The 14593-nt window shown below is 37.3% G+C and overlaps 1 long non-coding RNA gene across 1 annotated transcript in view; it reads left to right on the forward strand.

The window, feature by feature from the left end:
• The window catches only part of LOC136850722 (uncharacterized), a 15933-nt gene extending 1680 nt beyond the window's left edge, over positions 1–14253 (forward strand). The window contains exons 2-4 of the long non-coding RNA XR_010856711.1: positions 2268–2376; positions 3890–4031; positions 12640–14253. This is a non-coding gene — a long non-coding RNA (uncharacterized lncRNA). The remainder of the gene's footprint in view (positions 1–2267; positions 2377–3889; positions 4032–12639) is intronic.
• Positions 14254–14593: the final 340 nt, after the last annotated feature.

Genomic DNA, 14593 nt, shown 5'->3' on the forward strand with positions numbered 1-14593 from the left:
AAGGATATCTTAATGTTATGGTATTTTGCAGATAAAATATGAAGGCTTTGCTAATGACTCCAGTAACATCATGGTCTTCCCAAACTATTATGAACAGCACACAAGCCAGAGAGTAGCCCTTGTCTGATCATCCATTTTTCTGACCTATATTTAAATAACATTTTCTGCCAGTTGGCTTCAAAAATTCACATGGAAAAGTTCTCAGATATTTTCAGACTCTTCCGTTTTTCTCAGAGGCATTTTCACTGTGAATAGGGCTAATAACAACTCAATGTCACTGTAAAAACATTAGTTTTGTAATTGCAGCAATGAAGTATTTTTTAGCATTCACAAATACATATATTTACTGAAATAGCTCCCTTCACAAATGTTTGGAGAGTGGTGAAGAATGAAATATTGGAGACTGATGAAGAATGAAATACAGTGATACATCCTAGCCTAACGTAGTGCTGAGTCGTACCTGATTGGAAAGCCACTCCTACAACAACCCAGCTAGCCTGAACAGGGGTATTGTGAATCATTGACTGTCGTGAAAAGAATAGAGCGCAGCACATTTGACCAAATACTAAAAAATACGAAACAGAATTTTTAATAATAATAATGTGAAATACAAATTTGAAGAATTTGTCTGCGTCTTAATTTCTAATTTCTAAATATATATATATATATATATATATATATATATATATATATATATATATATATATATTATATATATTTTTTTTTTTTTTCCTACAAAAATTTTTAAATTCTTTCAGTTACTCAATAAGTATGTTTACACTGCAGTGATTTATAGAGTTAAAGGTAACATAAACACTTTTGCCTGCCAAAAGTAGCTCCAAAATAAAATGCTGCATTTTAATTACAATTTCTAGCAAGCAGAGAAAGTGTGAGCAATGGTGATGAGTAAGACTCCTTTACTCAATTTTAGCAATGTCCATAGAAAGCATAAGAAAGTTTATTAGAAATTAAGATAAGCATTAAATATAGAATAAGCTATGGAAGTTAGATGGGACTGAACTCCAACAGGCCAGATAAAATGCAGCCCTTATGGTAGAAGAGGTTAGGCTGCATTCAGTGAGTACCTGCCATTCGGTTAAGTAAAAGTTAAATGGGTCCATTAAGCCCTCCCTCCCACATAGTCAGGTAGGATGCAGCTTCCTAGATTAGGTTAAGCCATATAACATCAGGATGCCTCACATTTTCCCATAGGATGAGGTTGCGTCTAAAGGGGAGAGAAGCTTCATACACCCCATAAAGGCCGTGTAGGACAATACTGTACATTTTGCGCATTATTTTGAACTGGGCTATACGTACCCTTCCAAGTAAATTTACCAGATTTTCATACTTTTAAACTTACCTTTCATGTTGGTTTTCCTTTTACAAGAAAACTTTGCTTGCGCACCATGGACGCCCCAGTATTGTTATATATGTGTGGAAAATTGAGTTAGGAAAAAGTAAAAATAAGCTGGCATCACTTAAAAATACTGAGCCAGTTATGAGAAAAGTCTGTTAGGATGGGGTCCAAAGTTCTTTTTTTAGTAACATGTAGGACAAAGCATAAAATTTTCCCGAGAATAACTGTACTACAATTTGTCTAATATGCAACCATCCTTACATAAGGTATATTGAAATTTATTTAAACTAGAAGACGGCTTGAGCCACAATAAGGATCCAAAACTTTACATAGAAATGCAATATGGTAGCTCAGGCAAGCATGCTTATCATAAAAAAAAAAACTTGAATTCCCTACATGAACTTCAGCCAGCACAATGAATGGTCTTACTGAGGTACTGTATATTTGGATATTTTTACCTAATTTTACCCGTAGCACAAATTGCCATGGAACAACGATGTTGTCAGAAGTCAAACCTTTTTAGATAGTAGAATTATTTTATGATTGAAGGATGGCATTGAGATGGTGGCAGGTTCCAGACCATCAATATTGGAAGAATGCTTCGTGCAGAAATACTAGTGCTATCTAAAATTTGCATAGATACTGGAAAATTGGCTAATGATTACAATTATTTTATCCAGTACTGTATGGTATTTCACTTACAGATAGCAAATGACATTCAGAATGGTATGTGATATAAGTAGAAAATAAAACACATTTTACTGGATGCAGGCCTTAGATGTACATTATTCACTATATAAAAATATACTTTGGTTAACTAAATTATTATTTAGAGTAGCCTGGATATTTACTACACACTTTTATATTTTGTCTGTGCTGCAAGTTTTATTTTAACTAGTTTTATTTTCAGGAAACTGAACTCCTAAAGAAATACATTTTTGCAGAAGCGTGTTTCTGGAAATGATCAAGCAATTGGGACAACTGCTAACTGCCTCGCCTGTAAAGAAAAATTTTATCAGGTATGTTATATCAGTAATTACAACTTGAATGTCCAGGTTAGAGAGGCAATTGAATTATATTTAAATCTCCCCTCCACTGCCATTTCTAAATAAGAGTTTGAATGCATTTGAAAATTTTCAATTTAGAATCAATTAACAATTGTAAATACAGTAATGTATCTTCAGCATTAAAGATTGTTAAAAGTATACGAATTTACAGAAGTTATATAATTTGTTTAAGAAACTGTTTCATTTCCTAAGGCTTAACTGAACCCATTCGACTTAATTTAATTCATTTAAACCTCAGATAGGATCGATAATATATATCTTCATTTTGAGACAGCTTCCAATCAACCTTACCTGTAAAGAAAAATTTTATCAGGTATGTTATATCAATAATTACAATTTGAATGTCCAGGTTAGAGAGGCAATTGAATTATATTTAAATCTCCCCTCCACTGCCATTTCTAAATAAGAGTTTGAATGCATTTGAAAATTTTCAATTTAGAATCAATTAACAATTGTAAATACAGTAATGTATCTTCAGCATTAAAGATTGTTAAAAGTATACGAATTTACAGAAGTTATATAATTTATTTAAGAAACTTGTTTCATTTCCTAAGGCTTAAATGAACCCATTCGATTTAATTTAATTCATTTAAACTTCAGATAGGATCGATAATATGTATCTCCATTTTGAGACAGTTTCCAGTCAACCTCCCATATACACTAACTGCCAGTTTTAGAAAATCCATCAACAACAAACTCCTTCAGTCTCCCGAGTACCCTGAAAATTAACTCATTGGTTTCTTACTTTACATCACTTGATTACGGTATCATTCTTCTTAGTGATAAAGACCGCTTTACTTGTCCATGCTTGAATAGAGGAAGAGCTTGTTAATTTAGTAAAAGGCCTCAGGTATCAATATGACAGTAACTAATAATAACACCTGAAATCTCTCTTGTGATTGTTTAACATCATAATGAATTTCGGGAGGCTATTAGAGCTAGTAACTTTGAGAAAATTGCTTAAAATTGCATCAGTTAAAGAAACATTCCAAAATTACTCGGTAAATTTTCTAAGATCACCTTTCTGTGTGCAGGGAAATTTTCATAATAAATTTTCTAAAGTTACGTAACTTTAAAAATTTTCACAAATGATCTCTGTGTGCATTTGAAGACACGTCGGGATTTTTCATTGTTCCAGTCACATAAGGATAAATAATTGTCTAGAATATAATTTTCCGAGAAACACCGTCTACTGAAGAGGATGGTATTGGCTACATTTCAATTCTTGGAAAAACATAATCTTAAATTACGTAAAGGTTTGAATTAATGCCTATACTTAATGTTCGATCTTGTGAAAATTCTCTGTATAATTTATCTTTAAATATCATTTTGACATTTAAGAAGTTAAATTGACAAATTTCCTGTCTAACATTGCCTTTCTTGTAACCAATCTTTATTTAAGTTTTCAATATCATTAGTTATTTTAACTATTCTTCTGGGTGGGTGATACTATTTTATCTTTCAGGATGAACACTGCAGAAGGTGAGCTTCTGCTTTGGATTTATATTTAAGACGTCAACCCCACACCGACATATATGTCAGTAGTAACTACCTGATTCGGAGTCTGCAGAGGATGCTGATTCTTTGGTTTTAGCGTCACCAATAAGGTAGTTATCAAAGTGCTCAAGATTTTGTTTCACCACATCCCCATTAATCATACATATGCCGGTCTTTGTCCCATGAATGTAACCAGGTCTACCAGTGTCTTTTTGTTCGCCAAACAAAAGTATGAGAAGGTAGTCTCAGTGCACATCCCAATTGGATCCTTAGGTATGTCATAAAATTTACTTGCTTTCCATGAGCTTGCCTTGCTTTTGACAGCTTTACTTACTGTTTGGCAAGTGTTTATGCACTAGTATTGCTATACTAACATTGATTACTAATTCATTTTCTATTTTTTTCCACAAATTTATTTCTCCTTTCAACAAGTACCATTTAGTCACTTGTGTCATATTTTGGCGTGCCAGTTGTATAAGGTGAAGCTGGCTGAAAATTTATACCTCTTGTTGTAGTGTTTGCTCTGGACAAGTTTGAAATTTGTACACAAATCCGCATGGTGAGTCCCCTCTTCACAGCTAGTAAAATTTATAAAACACGGAATATCCACACAATGAAGGCTCCAAAACTTTATCACGAGTAGGACTTGCTGCCATATTACCTAATACAACAAAACCTTGCCAAGCATTTTTTTTTTTTCCACAGAATTTCCCCCACCCTGTCATTTGGCCTAGCACTTGGTTGCAGTGAGAGTGTTTGTGTGGTGTTGTAGAGAAGGTGTGCATAAGAGGCTGAGTCTACAAACTAACTTAATCAAAACAACAAAATGACAGGTCAAGAGCTCTTGTGAGCGGAAACATAGAACTTTACACGAGAATGGCAAATGGTACTTAATTCCATATACAAGTTACAGTCAGAGTTCTGATAAATATAGCTGGAAAGCTGAAATTGTATTGCTTCCAGTAGGAATGATACATTTGACGCGACATGATCATGGACGATAGTGTACATTAAAAGAGTGTACGCTGTGATCTGTGATTCTTATACACTCGTGCCAGGCGTGCATGTCCGGAGATGTTCTCTGTGAGGAATGGATGCCCTCAGGGTATGATTTCGGGCAGCCAGGTAAGATGGACAATCATGTAGGTAAATGTGGGACCCTACAGGACTCCCCCCCCCCAACCCCTTAGAGAGGCCTATGGTTATAGGTCAGTGTCTGGGAGATATGCTGGTTTAAGTTGATAGATAGAAACCCAGATGGTTCTGCCGTCAACTATCATCTGGTAAGCTTTGTCTCTTCATTGGATGACCCGGTATGGTCTGAGTAGGCTGGTGAGAGTGGGGGGCTTTGTGTGCATCCACTTGTATGAACATTGCCATGTTGTAGGTTGTCTTGGCTGGCATTGTCCGTTCTAATGCTTTACGGATGTCGGATGGGGATGTCGGGCTTGTTGGATGTTGAAAGATGTCTGCCAGCAATATTAATGCTAGTCCATACGGGGCTTCTGCTAGAGATGCATTGAATGCTGCGTGTGGTGACATTCTCAGGCCCTGTAGGACCCAAGGTAACTTTTTTCTCCAGCTCCCTCCATGACATCCAGTGGTAAGTGATGCTTTCAGCAATTGGTGTAGCCTTTTGATGATACCGTTGGCCTCTGGGTTGTAGGCCGTCTTTGTGTACTACTGTATCTTTGTCCCCCAAACTGTCTGTGAGGGAGTGCCATAAACTGGATGTGAAGTTGGCCTTCCTATCACTTGTGGTGACTTGTTGGATTCCATGTCTGCTAACCCATCCTAAGAGAGCTTTCACACAGCTCTCTGCCATCTGTTGCCATATTGGTATTGATTCTGGCCACCTGGTATTTTTGTTGATGATGGTTAACAGGTATCTATACTCCTCAGAGGGGGCTGGAGGGCCCACTTTGTCAATGTGGAAGTTGGTGAGATGGCAGTGTGTTGTGTGGAACTTTACTATTCCACTCTCTACATGTCTCATTACTTTTGACGTCTGACACGGTAGGCATTCTCTCGTCCACTTTATCATGTAGGCTTTCATTCCCCGCCGGATGTACCATTCTGCTACAATTCGGGTGGTTATGCGGCCTGATGGGTAGGACTGGTTGTGGGTGAGGTTAACAGCCTTCCTTCTGAGACCTGCTGACAGGTAGGGGTGAGGGCGTACAGTACTTGTTTCGCAGGTGATAGTCCTCTCACCGTTGTTGATAGATAGGTCACTCCATGTAAGGGCGGGTTTGTCCTTCCGCAGTTGTTGTAGGTCCATGTCGTCTTTTTGCACCTCTGCCATTTCAGGATAGGCTATCCCGATCTGGTTGGAGTTGGTGCAGTTTCTCAATAGTGTTTCAGCTACAGTGTTTGAAGACCCCTTCAGGTACTTGTGGTGCAGGAGTGTTCTGCTAATGCAGACAGGTGACGCTGCTGCCGTGCTGACCATGCATCTGTGGTTTTGTGAAGGCATGTACCAAGGGTTGGTGGTGCATTTGTATGACAAACTGCTGTCCTTCTACCATGTGGTGGAAGTGGTGGATGGCTTTATGGACTGCCATGAGTTCTCTATCAAATGGGTGGGTACTTTTGTTCTGCTGCTGTTAACTTTTTGCTGAAAAACGCCAATGGTCGACGACCATCATCTCTGTCCTGCTCCAGTACCGCACCCATTGCCATGCTACTCACATTAGTCGTCAAAATGAGGAACCCGTGGGGTAGAGGAAAGATTGTGGCTGCAGAGATTATTGCCTGCTTTGCTAATAGAAATACGTTATCTTGGATATTTAACCAACATAATTTTTGCGGTTTTCCTTTTAGACAGTTATAAATTGGATTCACGATTTTAGCAATATTGGGTATAAATCGATGGTAGTAGTTAATTAGTCTTGAAAATTCAAATTGTACTGCTTTGATTGTGGTTGGTGTTGGGAAACTGGCGATTGCTTTCAATATTGCTCGGGGGTGTTTGATGTCATCTAGGCTTATTTGATGTCCCAGAAATTCCACCGTCGTTTTTGCCCACTTGCATTTTTCTTCCTTTACTACAAGTCTGTTTTCTTTGAGTATCCGTAGCACTTTTTTTATGTCTCTTAGGTGTTGCTCGAGGTTGGGACTAAATACCAGGATGTTGTTGACATAGACAACACGGAAGGGAAGAACATCCAGAAGCTCATCCATTAGTCTTTGGAAGGTTGTCGCTGCATTCCGACGGCTGAAGCAGCTGTAATTGAACATGTGGTTGCCGAAGGGGGTGATAATCCCTGTCTTCTCTGTCTTTCTTCACTACTGGAACTTGGAAATATCCCTTCAACAGAACTATTTTGGTGAAGACTTTGGCAGTATTCATTTGGTTGGTGATGTCTGCTATGTTCGACAACGGGTATCTGTTGGGCTTCGTTTTAAAGTTTAGTCGCCAATAGTCTCCACATGGATGCCATGTTCCGATGGATTTTGGTACCATGTGGAGGGGGGATGCCCATGGGCTGGCATATTTTTGAATATTCCTGCCTTTTCCATTTCCCTGAATATTTGTTTGACGTGAGCGAGTTTTTCCAGGGCTAAATGTCTGAAGCGGGCATGGACTGGGGGACCTTCTGTTTCTGTGTGGTGCTGGATGTTGTGCTTTGCTGGTCTGGTTAAGCCATGTTGCAGGCCGTCTTTGGAGACCTCTGGGAATTCCTGTAAGAAGTGTCTTATTTCTGGCAGTGGCGTGGCTGATGCGATGGGTACAGTTTTTCGTATCCACTGTTGTGGTGATGATGCAGGGGCAGTTTTTGTGATCAGGTGTTTTAATACTACATCTACCAGCAGATTGTGTTCTCTTAGGAAGTCTGCTCCTGAAAGTGCTAACATTATGCTGCTGTGATGAACGTCCAGCTGTAGTCTTTCCCACTGAATGACGGTTTCATTGTCCACTTCTCGTATATCTTCAGTGGTGCTCCGCTAGCAGTGGATACGTAGATGTTGGTGGGTGGGGTGGAGTTGAGTCGTTTGTGTGGACTGGCTGGCACGAGTGATTTGCATGCTCCCACGTTGATGAGGCATTTTGTGTTTGACCTACCGTCTTTTATGAAGAAGCATGTTGAACCTTTGCGTTCGTACCTGGAAAAAAGACAGTGGTAAGCAGGTGCAGCTTTTCTTATGAGGCAAACTGTCTGCTCACCACTGAAGTTTAGTTGTTTGGGTCATGGATGCAACCCTCTCGCATGTTTTTTGAAAACAGGTAGCCTTTGTCACATTTGTGGGCATTTTTTCCAAATCTTCAGTGGGAGAAGCACATTCCCTCTGGTGGTTCGTCTTTCTTTTGATGAATTGTTTGGGGAAGTTTCATTTGTGGGTGGGAGCAGCCAGTCCCTCTGGCTCTTAGGGCAGATGGCATGCTGAAGGATGACTTCAGCTGATCCTTCAGTGATTCATAGGTGACAGGGGCTTGAAGTTGCGAGCCATCCTGTAACTTGCTCAAAAACATCGTCTGGCAGGAATTTGAGGACAGCGTCTGCTTTGCGTGCTGAGGAGGTAATTTTCTTTGATCAGAATATTGTCTCCACCCTGAAGAACCAAGCTTCTGGGTTGAAGACATGAATGGGGGCAGACGTTTGGAGGCAGTGGCAACGGGGTCGCTGGTGAGGCTGACATTGTTGGGGCTGGCTGGGCTGGTCATCTCCATGGTCATCAATGTAGTGAAGGTGTGAGAAAGAGGCTGAGTCTACAAACTTACTAACTTATTCAAGACAACAAGCAGACAGGTCAAGAGCTCTTGCAAGCAGAAACTCAGCACCTGACATGAGGTGAACAAAATAGAGATTAACATACATTCAACTATGTTTGTTTTAGAATGGAAAATGGTGCATAATTTGTTTTAGAATGGAAAATGGTGCATAATTCTATATACAAGTTACAGAGTTCTGATAAATATACAGTACAGTAGCTGGAAAGCTGACATTGTATTGCTTCCAGTAGGAATGATACATTTGATGTGACATGATCGTGGATGACAGTATACATTAAAAGTGTATGCTGTCTGCTGTGTTTCTTATACACGTGTGCCTGGCATGCATGTCTAAAGATGTTCTCTGTGAGGAGTGGATGCCCACAGGGTATGATTTCGGGCAGCCAGGTAAGATGGACGATCGTGTAGGCTCATGTGGGACCCTACAATGTAATGACCTGAGTGATAGATAGAAGTTAGATTTTCAACCCTGGAATGTCCTACAATATTGTTAAGGCCAGTTCAGACCACCAGATGAGGACAGATCCACTGTTACTCTGTTACTTTTAAGTTTTTTTTCCTTTTTTTTCTCTTAAAGGATGCTCATAACTGATAAATTATTTAAGTTCCCAAGTCTAAACACGACCCATTCATCCATATTCTTGTAATCATCTCACCCTATCTGTTTCCAAATGGATTTTACGTTTCTTCAAAAACTGTTATGGGTCTTACTTACTAGTCTTCCTAGTTGAAATCTTTGACTTCGCTTTTTTGCTTCAAGAAAATTCTCGTAGACTGGACTTGACATATCTGTGGATTCTGGTAATCAATGTAGTTTATGTTGAAAATATAAGGATAGCAGGGAAATGGCCCAGGAGTGAATGAGTTTTGATTCAACAAGATGTAATATAGTAACTAAAAAAATTCTAAGGGTGTAAGAAGGAAAATTGTCCTTGCGTATTAGTAAAATTGTGATGACAGAAGTAGGTCAGTCCAGCTGACTATAAAAAAGGCTAACAAGTGAAGAATGAGATATTAACTTATTTGGGGTAAGAGTTATTTCAACGCCAGCATACATCCTGTTACATTGACTGTGATATGCATCATGAATAGTATTAGTTATGAGGAAAGTCTGGTACAAAACAGAGGACAGTTATGTACCTGTGTGAAGTAAGAGAAGGGAGCAAATGGAACATGGAATGACAGATGACTACAGATGCATTATTATTGAGGCTGATGTTAGGAAAAAACTTTAGGTTTCAAGGTGAAGTGGTGACTAGATGCTATAAAAATAGTTATTTTTTTTTTTTTTTTTTTTTTAATAAAAAAATGAGGGATGAAGAAAAAGCTTTCCAGGATAGGATTGATTTTAAAACAAGGTGAAGGTTATTGGACTGACTAGATGCTATAAAAATAGTGAAGAGAGGAAAATATGGATAGTTAAAGCCTGAATCGCTGGTAATGCTGGGGTGGAAAAACATCAGTTATTGAATGCTTTGAAGGAGAGATGAGGAAAGTCTAGAAAGGAATAATATAGGTGGAGTGAAGGCATTGTTAGAAAAAATTCTGATGCTCTGAAATGGGATTTTTATGTTAATAACACTTTGAAAACGCATGAGTGTGTTTTGAAAGTTTTGAAAAGGGATTTGTGTGCACGCTTATGCTGGTGAAGCTTTGAAAATTATTTTATATATATATGAGTGATTTGATGTCTTTCAATAATGGAAACCTCGTTCTTGCTTTTCTCCAAAGCCATGTAAGATTTAAGTTTTTTGCCAAGAAGTACATTTTTACATGAAAAGTTATTTTGTAGCAGTCTTTAATATTATGGCTCCCGAGTGTGAGTAAAATCAATCTATGAAGAGAAGGAAATCTTGACAGTGTAAACATTTTCTCGAAATGAGTTTAAATCATCACAAAAAACATGTATTGCGTATCAGGTCTTGTGCTCAGAAGGCAATTGAAATGTACGGAGTACAATATAAATAAATACTTCAGTTCCCCTGAAAAAATCATAAGTTCTGTGCATCTTGTCAGGATTTTTTAATCCTTAGCATCTTGGTCAGACAGTTGAAAATGACTAATACCTCGAAAGTCAAAATGGAGGGATACTTTTCAGTCGATTAGATGAAGCTGCCTCTCGTTCATTTGACGAGCGGTTTTATCATATGTCTTTTGTATAACATTGTTAAAAAATCAAGAAATAAGAACTCTCAAACAAAATCAGGTAAAGAGTTGATACTGCAAAGTGTCAGACATTGGTTTCAAGGTTATAGCTGTTTGTTTTATTAAAAACTGAGAAGATCCTTATTTTCATATAGACATCATAATTTGAATCCAGTATTTTTTTTTTTTTTTTTGTAATTGGTTTTTCAATGCTAATTTTAAAATTATTTTTATCTTTAGATATGTTAAATAGTTCGTAATAAATCTGGAAAAAAGTTTTTGCTTACTATCGAATAAGACTATCCTTCTAATAGGTTTTCCTCTCTTATTAGTTGATACCGGATACTATATCAATTCAGATACATTATTTGATAAAAAGGGTAATTGCATATTAATCACTCGAATTACAAAATGGCTGTATTACCCTGTATCAACGATCTGACTTTCAAATTTACGTAATGGAATAAAGCCACGAGAGACATATTTGTAAAAATACATAATTGGTGTAATTACAGAAGTGTATGAATATAGTTTGACCCAAAATTATATGCGCAATTTGGGAACTTTTTGTTAGGTTTGTGTTTAAACAGAACTGCACAAAGTCTAATTTTGCATGCATTAGGAGAATTGTAATTACAGCTTACGTACAGGTATTTGTAATTAGACAATCATGATCATAAAGATTTTGAATGCTGGTGCTAAGAATTTATCTTGAACAGACGAACAAGGGGTTCGATTAAAATTTAGAAAAACAGTTTAATTGCTAATAACAACAGGTATAATGATGAGTAATAATCATTTTAGCCCTCTCACCTGCCTTAGATATTTTCAATATATTATCATAAGTAATTCTTGTAATTCTTAGAAGCCTTTATTCAAACCCCATGTAAAAATGGGTAATTTATAGCATGGCCATGAGCCAAAGAGAAATAAATGTTTGAGCAAAGTTCCCATTTAAAACTTTAATACCTTAATAATTACATTTTTAACTACTTTTCAAATCCAAGTAGAGAACAAGCTTAACACAAAAAGTGACTTGAGTAACAAAGTATGCGAGGAAAAAAAAATATTGAAGTTGTTGTGATAAGATATTAATTTAGGAAATAATACTCAGACCCTTAAAACAACCTGTTTTTCACAGTAGTCTTTATAGTCAACTTGCATTTAAATGCATAGAAAATATAGCAACTGCCTTCAGTGTACTTTTTCCTCGAATTTTAGATCGACCGTCTTGTTACCCGATACTTTACCAGGCGGAAATTTCGTTCATAAGCTTGGGAACACTCATTATCAGCTGTTAATTTTTGGAGATCCTATTAACGATTCCGTACTCGGTTCATTACGCTTCCCGTTTTATCTGCCAATCATATCAAATAGCTTCCTTGAGTAATGTGCTCTTTTTAAAAATTTTAATCATGTTTAAAGTGATGTCTTTGATTTCCGCATTATGGACTGTAAGGCTTTATATCATTTCAATTCCTGAACAGAAGGGATGTCACTGATTAAAGGTCCGTTTTCGAATTTATTGCATCTGGGCTACTTTGCTGATATTCATCATGCACTAGTTGGTGTACCATATTTCGGTTGCAGGTTTCATACGTTTATCATTAAATTCATGTGTAAATGATATCAATAATACTGTTCATGTCGTGACTAAAATCAGGTTTCCTATAGTAATCATGTATTAACCCAGATGTTCATAAACCGTGGTATTTCAGTATCTTATTTTCAAGTGATTGAAAATTCAACAAATAGGTTGTCATTTGCTTTTGCTGCTTCGTTTTACTGAACGTGATTTGTTTCCTGCAAGGTGACTAATTGTCCCTCTCATTTTTCAGGTAGTGATTCATAATGGTCTTGTTGAATCCAATCAACAGTGTCATCGATCTGATGGAGAAACTACTAACATATTGTGCTTCGTGATGGAGACCTGGAGCTGCAAAAATGTTCTGCCCTCTGATGGAGAAATGAAGACACAAGCATTTGACGAGCATCTCAGTTGTCCGAAGAGGGAAATGAACTACCAAAAACGTCTATTCTAATTCAACTAACAGTGAAAGGATGACTTACCTGCATGAAGTACTTGTTTTACTGAGGTTTTGAATGGAAGTTGACATGGGTAAAAGGCCAATCACCAATTATCAACAAAATGAACACACCTTGATGGTCCTCATAATAATCAAGGTTTGCATCGTATGCAAAGAAGCATACCTCATGAACTAGTATCATCATGAATCTTTTCTACAGTACTTTACACTTCCTGTATCAGTAGTTTGTATTCGCATAGATAAGTATATTTTCGATGAACATTCGAGACACGAACGTATAATACATTCCCTAATTTTTTTTTTTACAACGGATACCTCTTGCATGCTAAATATCATTCAAATCAAAATAGTGAAGTATCCCTATATGACATGACTACTGAAAAAAGTTAAGTATACCTTAGTTTAACCAGACCACTGAGCTGATTAACAGCTCTCCTAGGGCTGGCCCGAAGGATTAGATTTATTTTACGTGGCTAAGAACCAATTGGTTACCTAGCAACGGGACCTACAACTTATTGTGGAATCCGACCAAATTATAGCGAGAAATGAATTTCTATCTCCAGAAATCAATTCGTCTAATTCTTCATTGGTTGGTCGGAGAATCGAACGCGGGCCCAGCCGTGCTAGCTGAGAACGGTACCAACCCTTCCAATGAAGTCCTTTGACTACTGAAGCTTTACTCATTCAAATTACCCCCAAGCAATACAAGCACAGACAATAATTGCAGTACTTTACCTTTTTTTTTAGTAATGCAATCTCTACCCTGTTGTATATCCACTGCATATACTTTCAATAAAATCAACTTAGTGTTCCCTAAACATTGCTCCTTATTTGCAGCTGCTTAACCTTGCCAGATCGTTCAAAATTTCATTCAAAGCTTGGTAACTAACACGACTCGTGATTAACTTAGTTGTTTTGAATGGCATTTATATTAGATATTCTTACTTATTCGAATACAAACTGGTGATGCAGTTAGTGTAAGGCAATGAAGAAAGGTTGCATCATGAGGCTAGTTTGATATGTGCCTTTTTCATATAATACAAACCTTAATTTTTGAGGTGTCAAGGTGCGGTCTGTTTGTTTGTAATCAGTAAAATGAGTTATCACCGATGCCAGCTTATTTTAGAACCTCAGTAAAACTAACACACCATGTGGATGAGGCATCATTTCATTGTTTGTATTAGGCTGAAATTTTTGGTAGTTCAGTTTCTTCTTTGTGAAATTGGTCAGAGGGGCAGCAATGCTTCTGTAACTTCTCCAAAGGAAGTCAAAAATCTTTATTATGAGCAACACATGATTACAACGGTTTTAAGAAATATATTTGTAAAGAATTTTGAGAGATTACAACGGCTGTAAGAGACACATTTAAAAAGAATTTTAAGAGAATAAAACAAAAGGCAATTATCCGGAAACACTTTTATTTAAATTTTAAAAAATACCTACAAGATATTGGGGGTGGTTACATAATTTTCTAAAAACAAAAAAAACAAAAAATTTTTTTTCCCCTTGGAATCACACTACAGCGCTCGAGGAGGCAAGCGAGAGTTCTCAGCATAAGGCAACCAGGCGTGTGCCATCGTCCATTTCAGAAAATGGTCCAAACCCCTATAGTCGTGAACAGGTGGTTCAAGTTAGATGCGTTATTGTTCAGAGAATGAAGGATCTCTTCTCGGCCTTGTGGTTTCCTCTTAAACATTTGAGTCTGTCCCGACAAAACTGAGAACTTAACCCATTTTCTTCTTTT

The sequence above is a fragment of the Macrobrachium rosenbergii genome, chromosome 22, assembly GCF_040412425.1.
Source record: "Macrobrachium rosenbergii isolate ZJJX-2024 chromosome 22, ASM4041242v1, whole genome shotgun sequence".
Taxonomy (NCBI): domain Eukaryota; kingdom Metazoa; phylum Arthropoda; class Malacostraca; order Decapoda; family Palaemonidae; genus Macrobrachium; species Macrobrachium rosenbergii.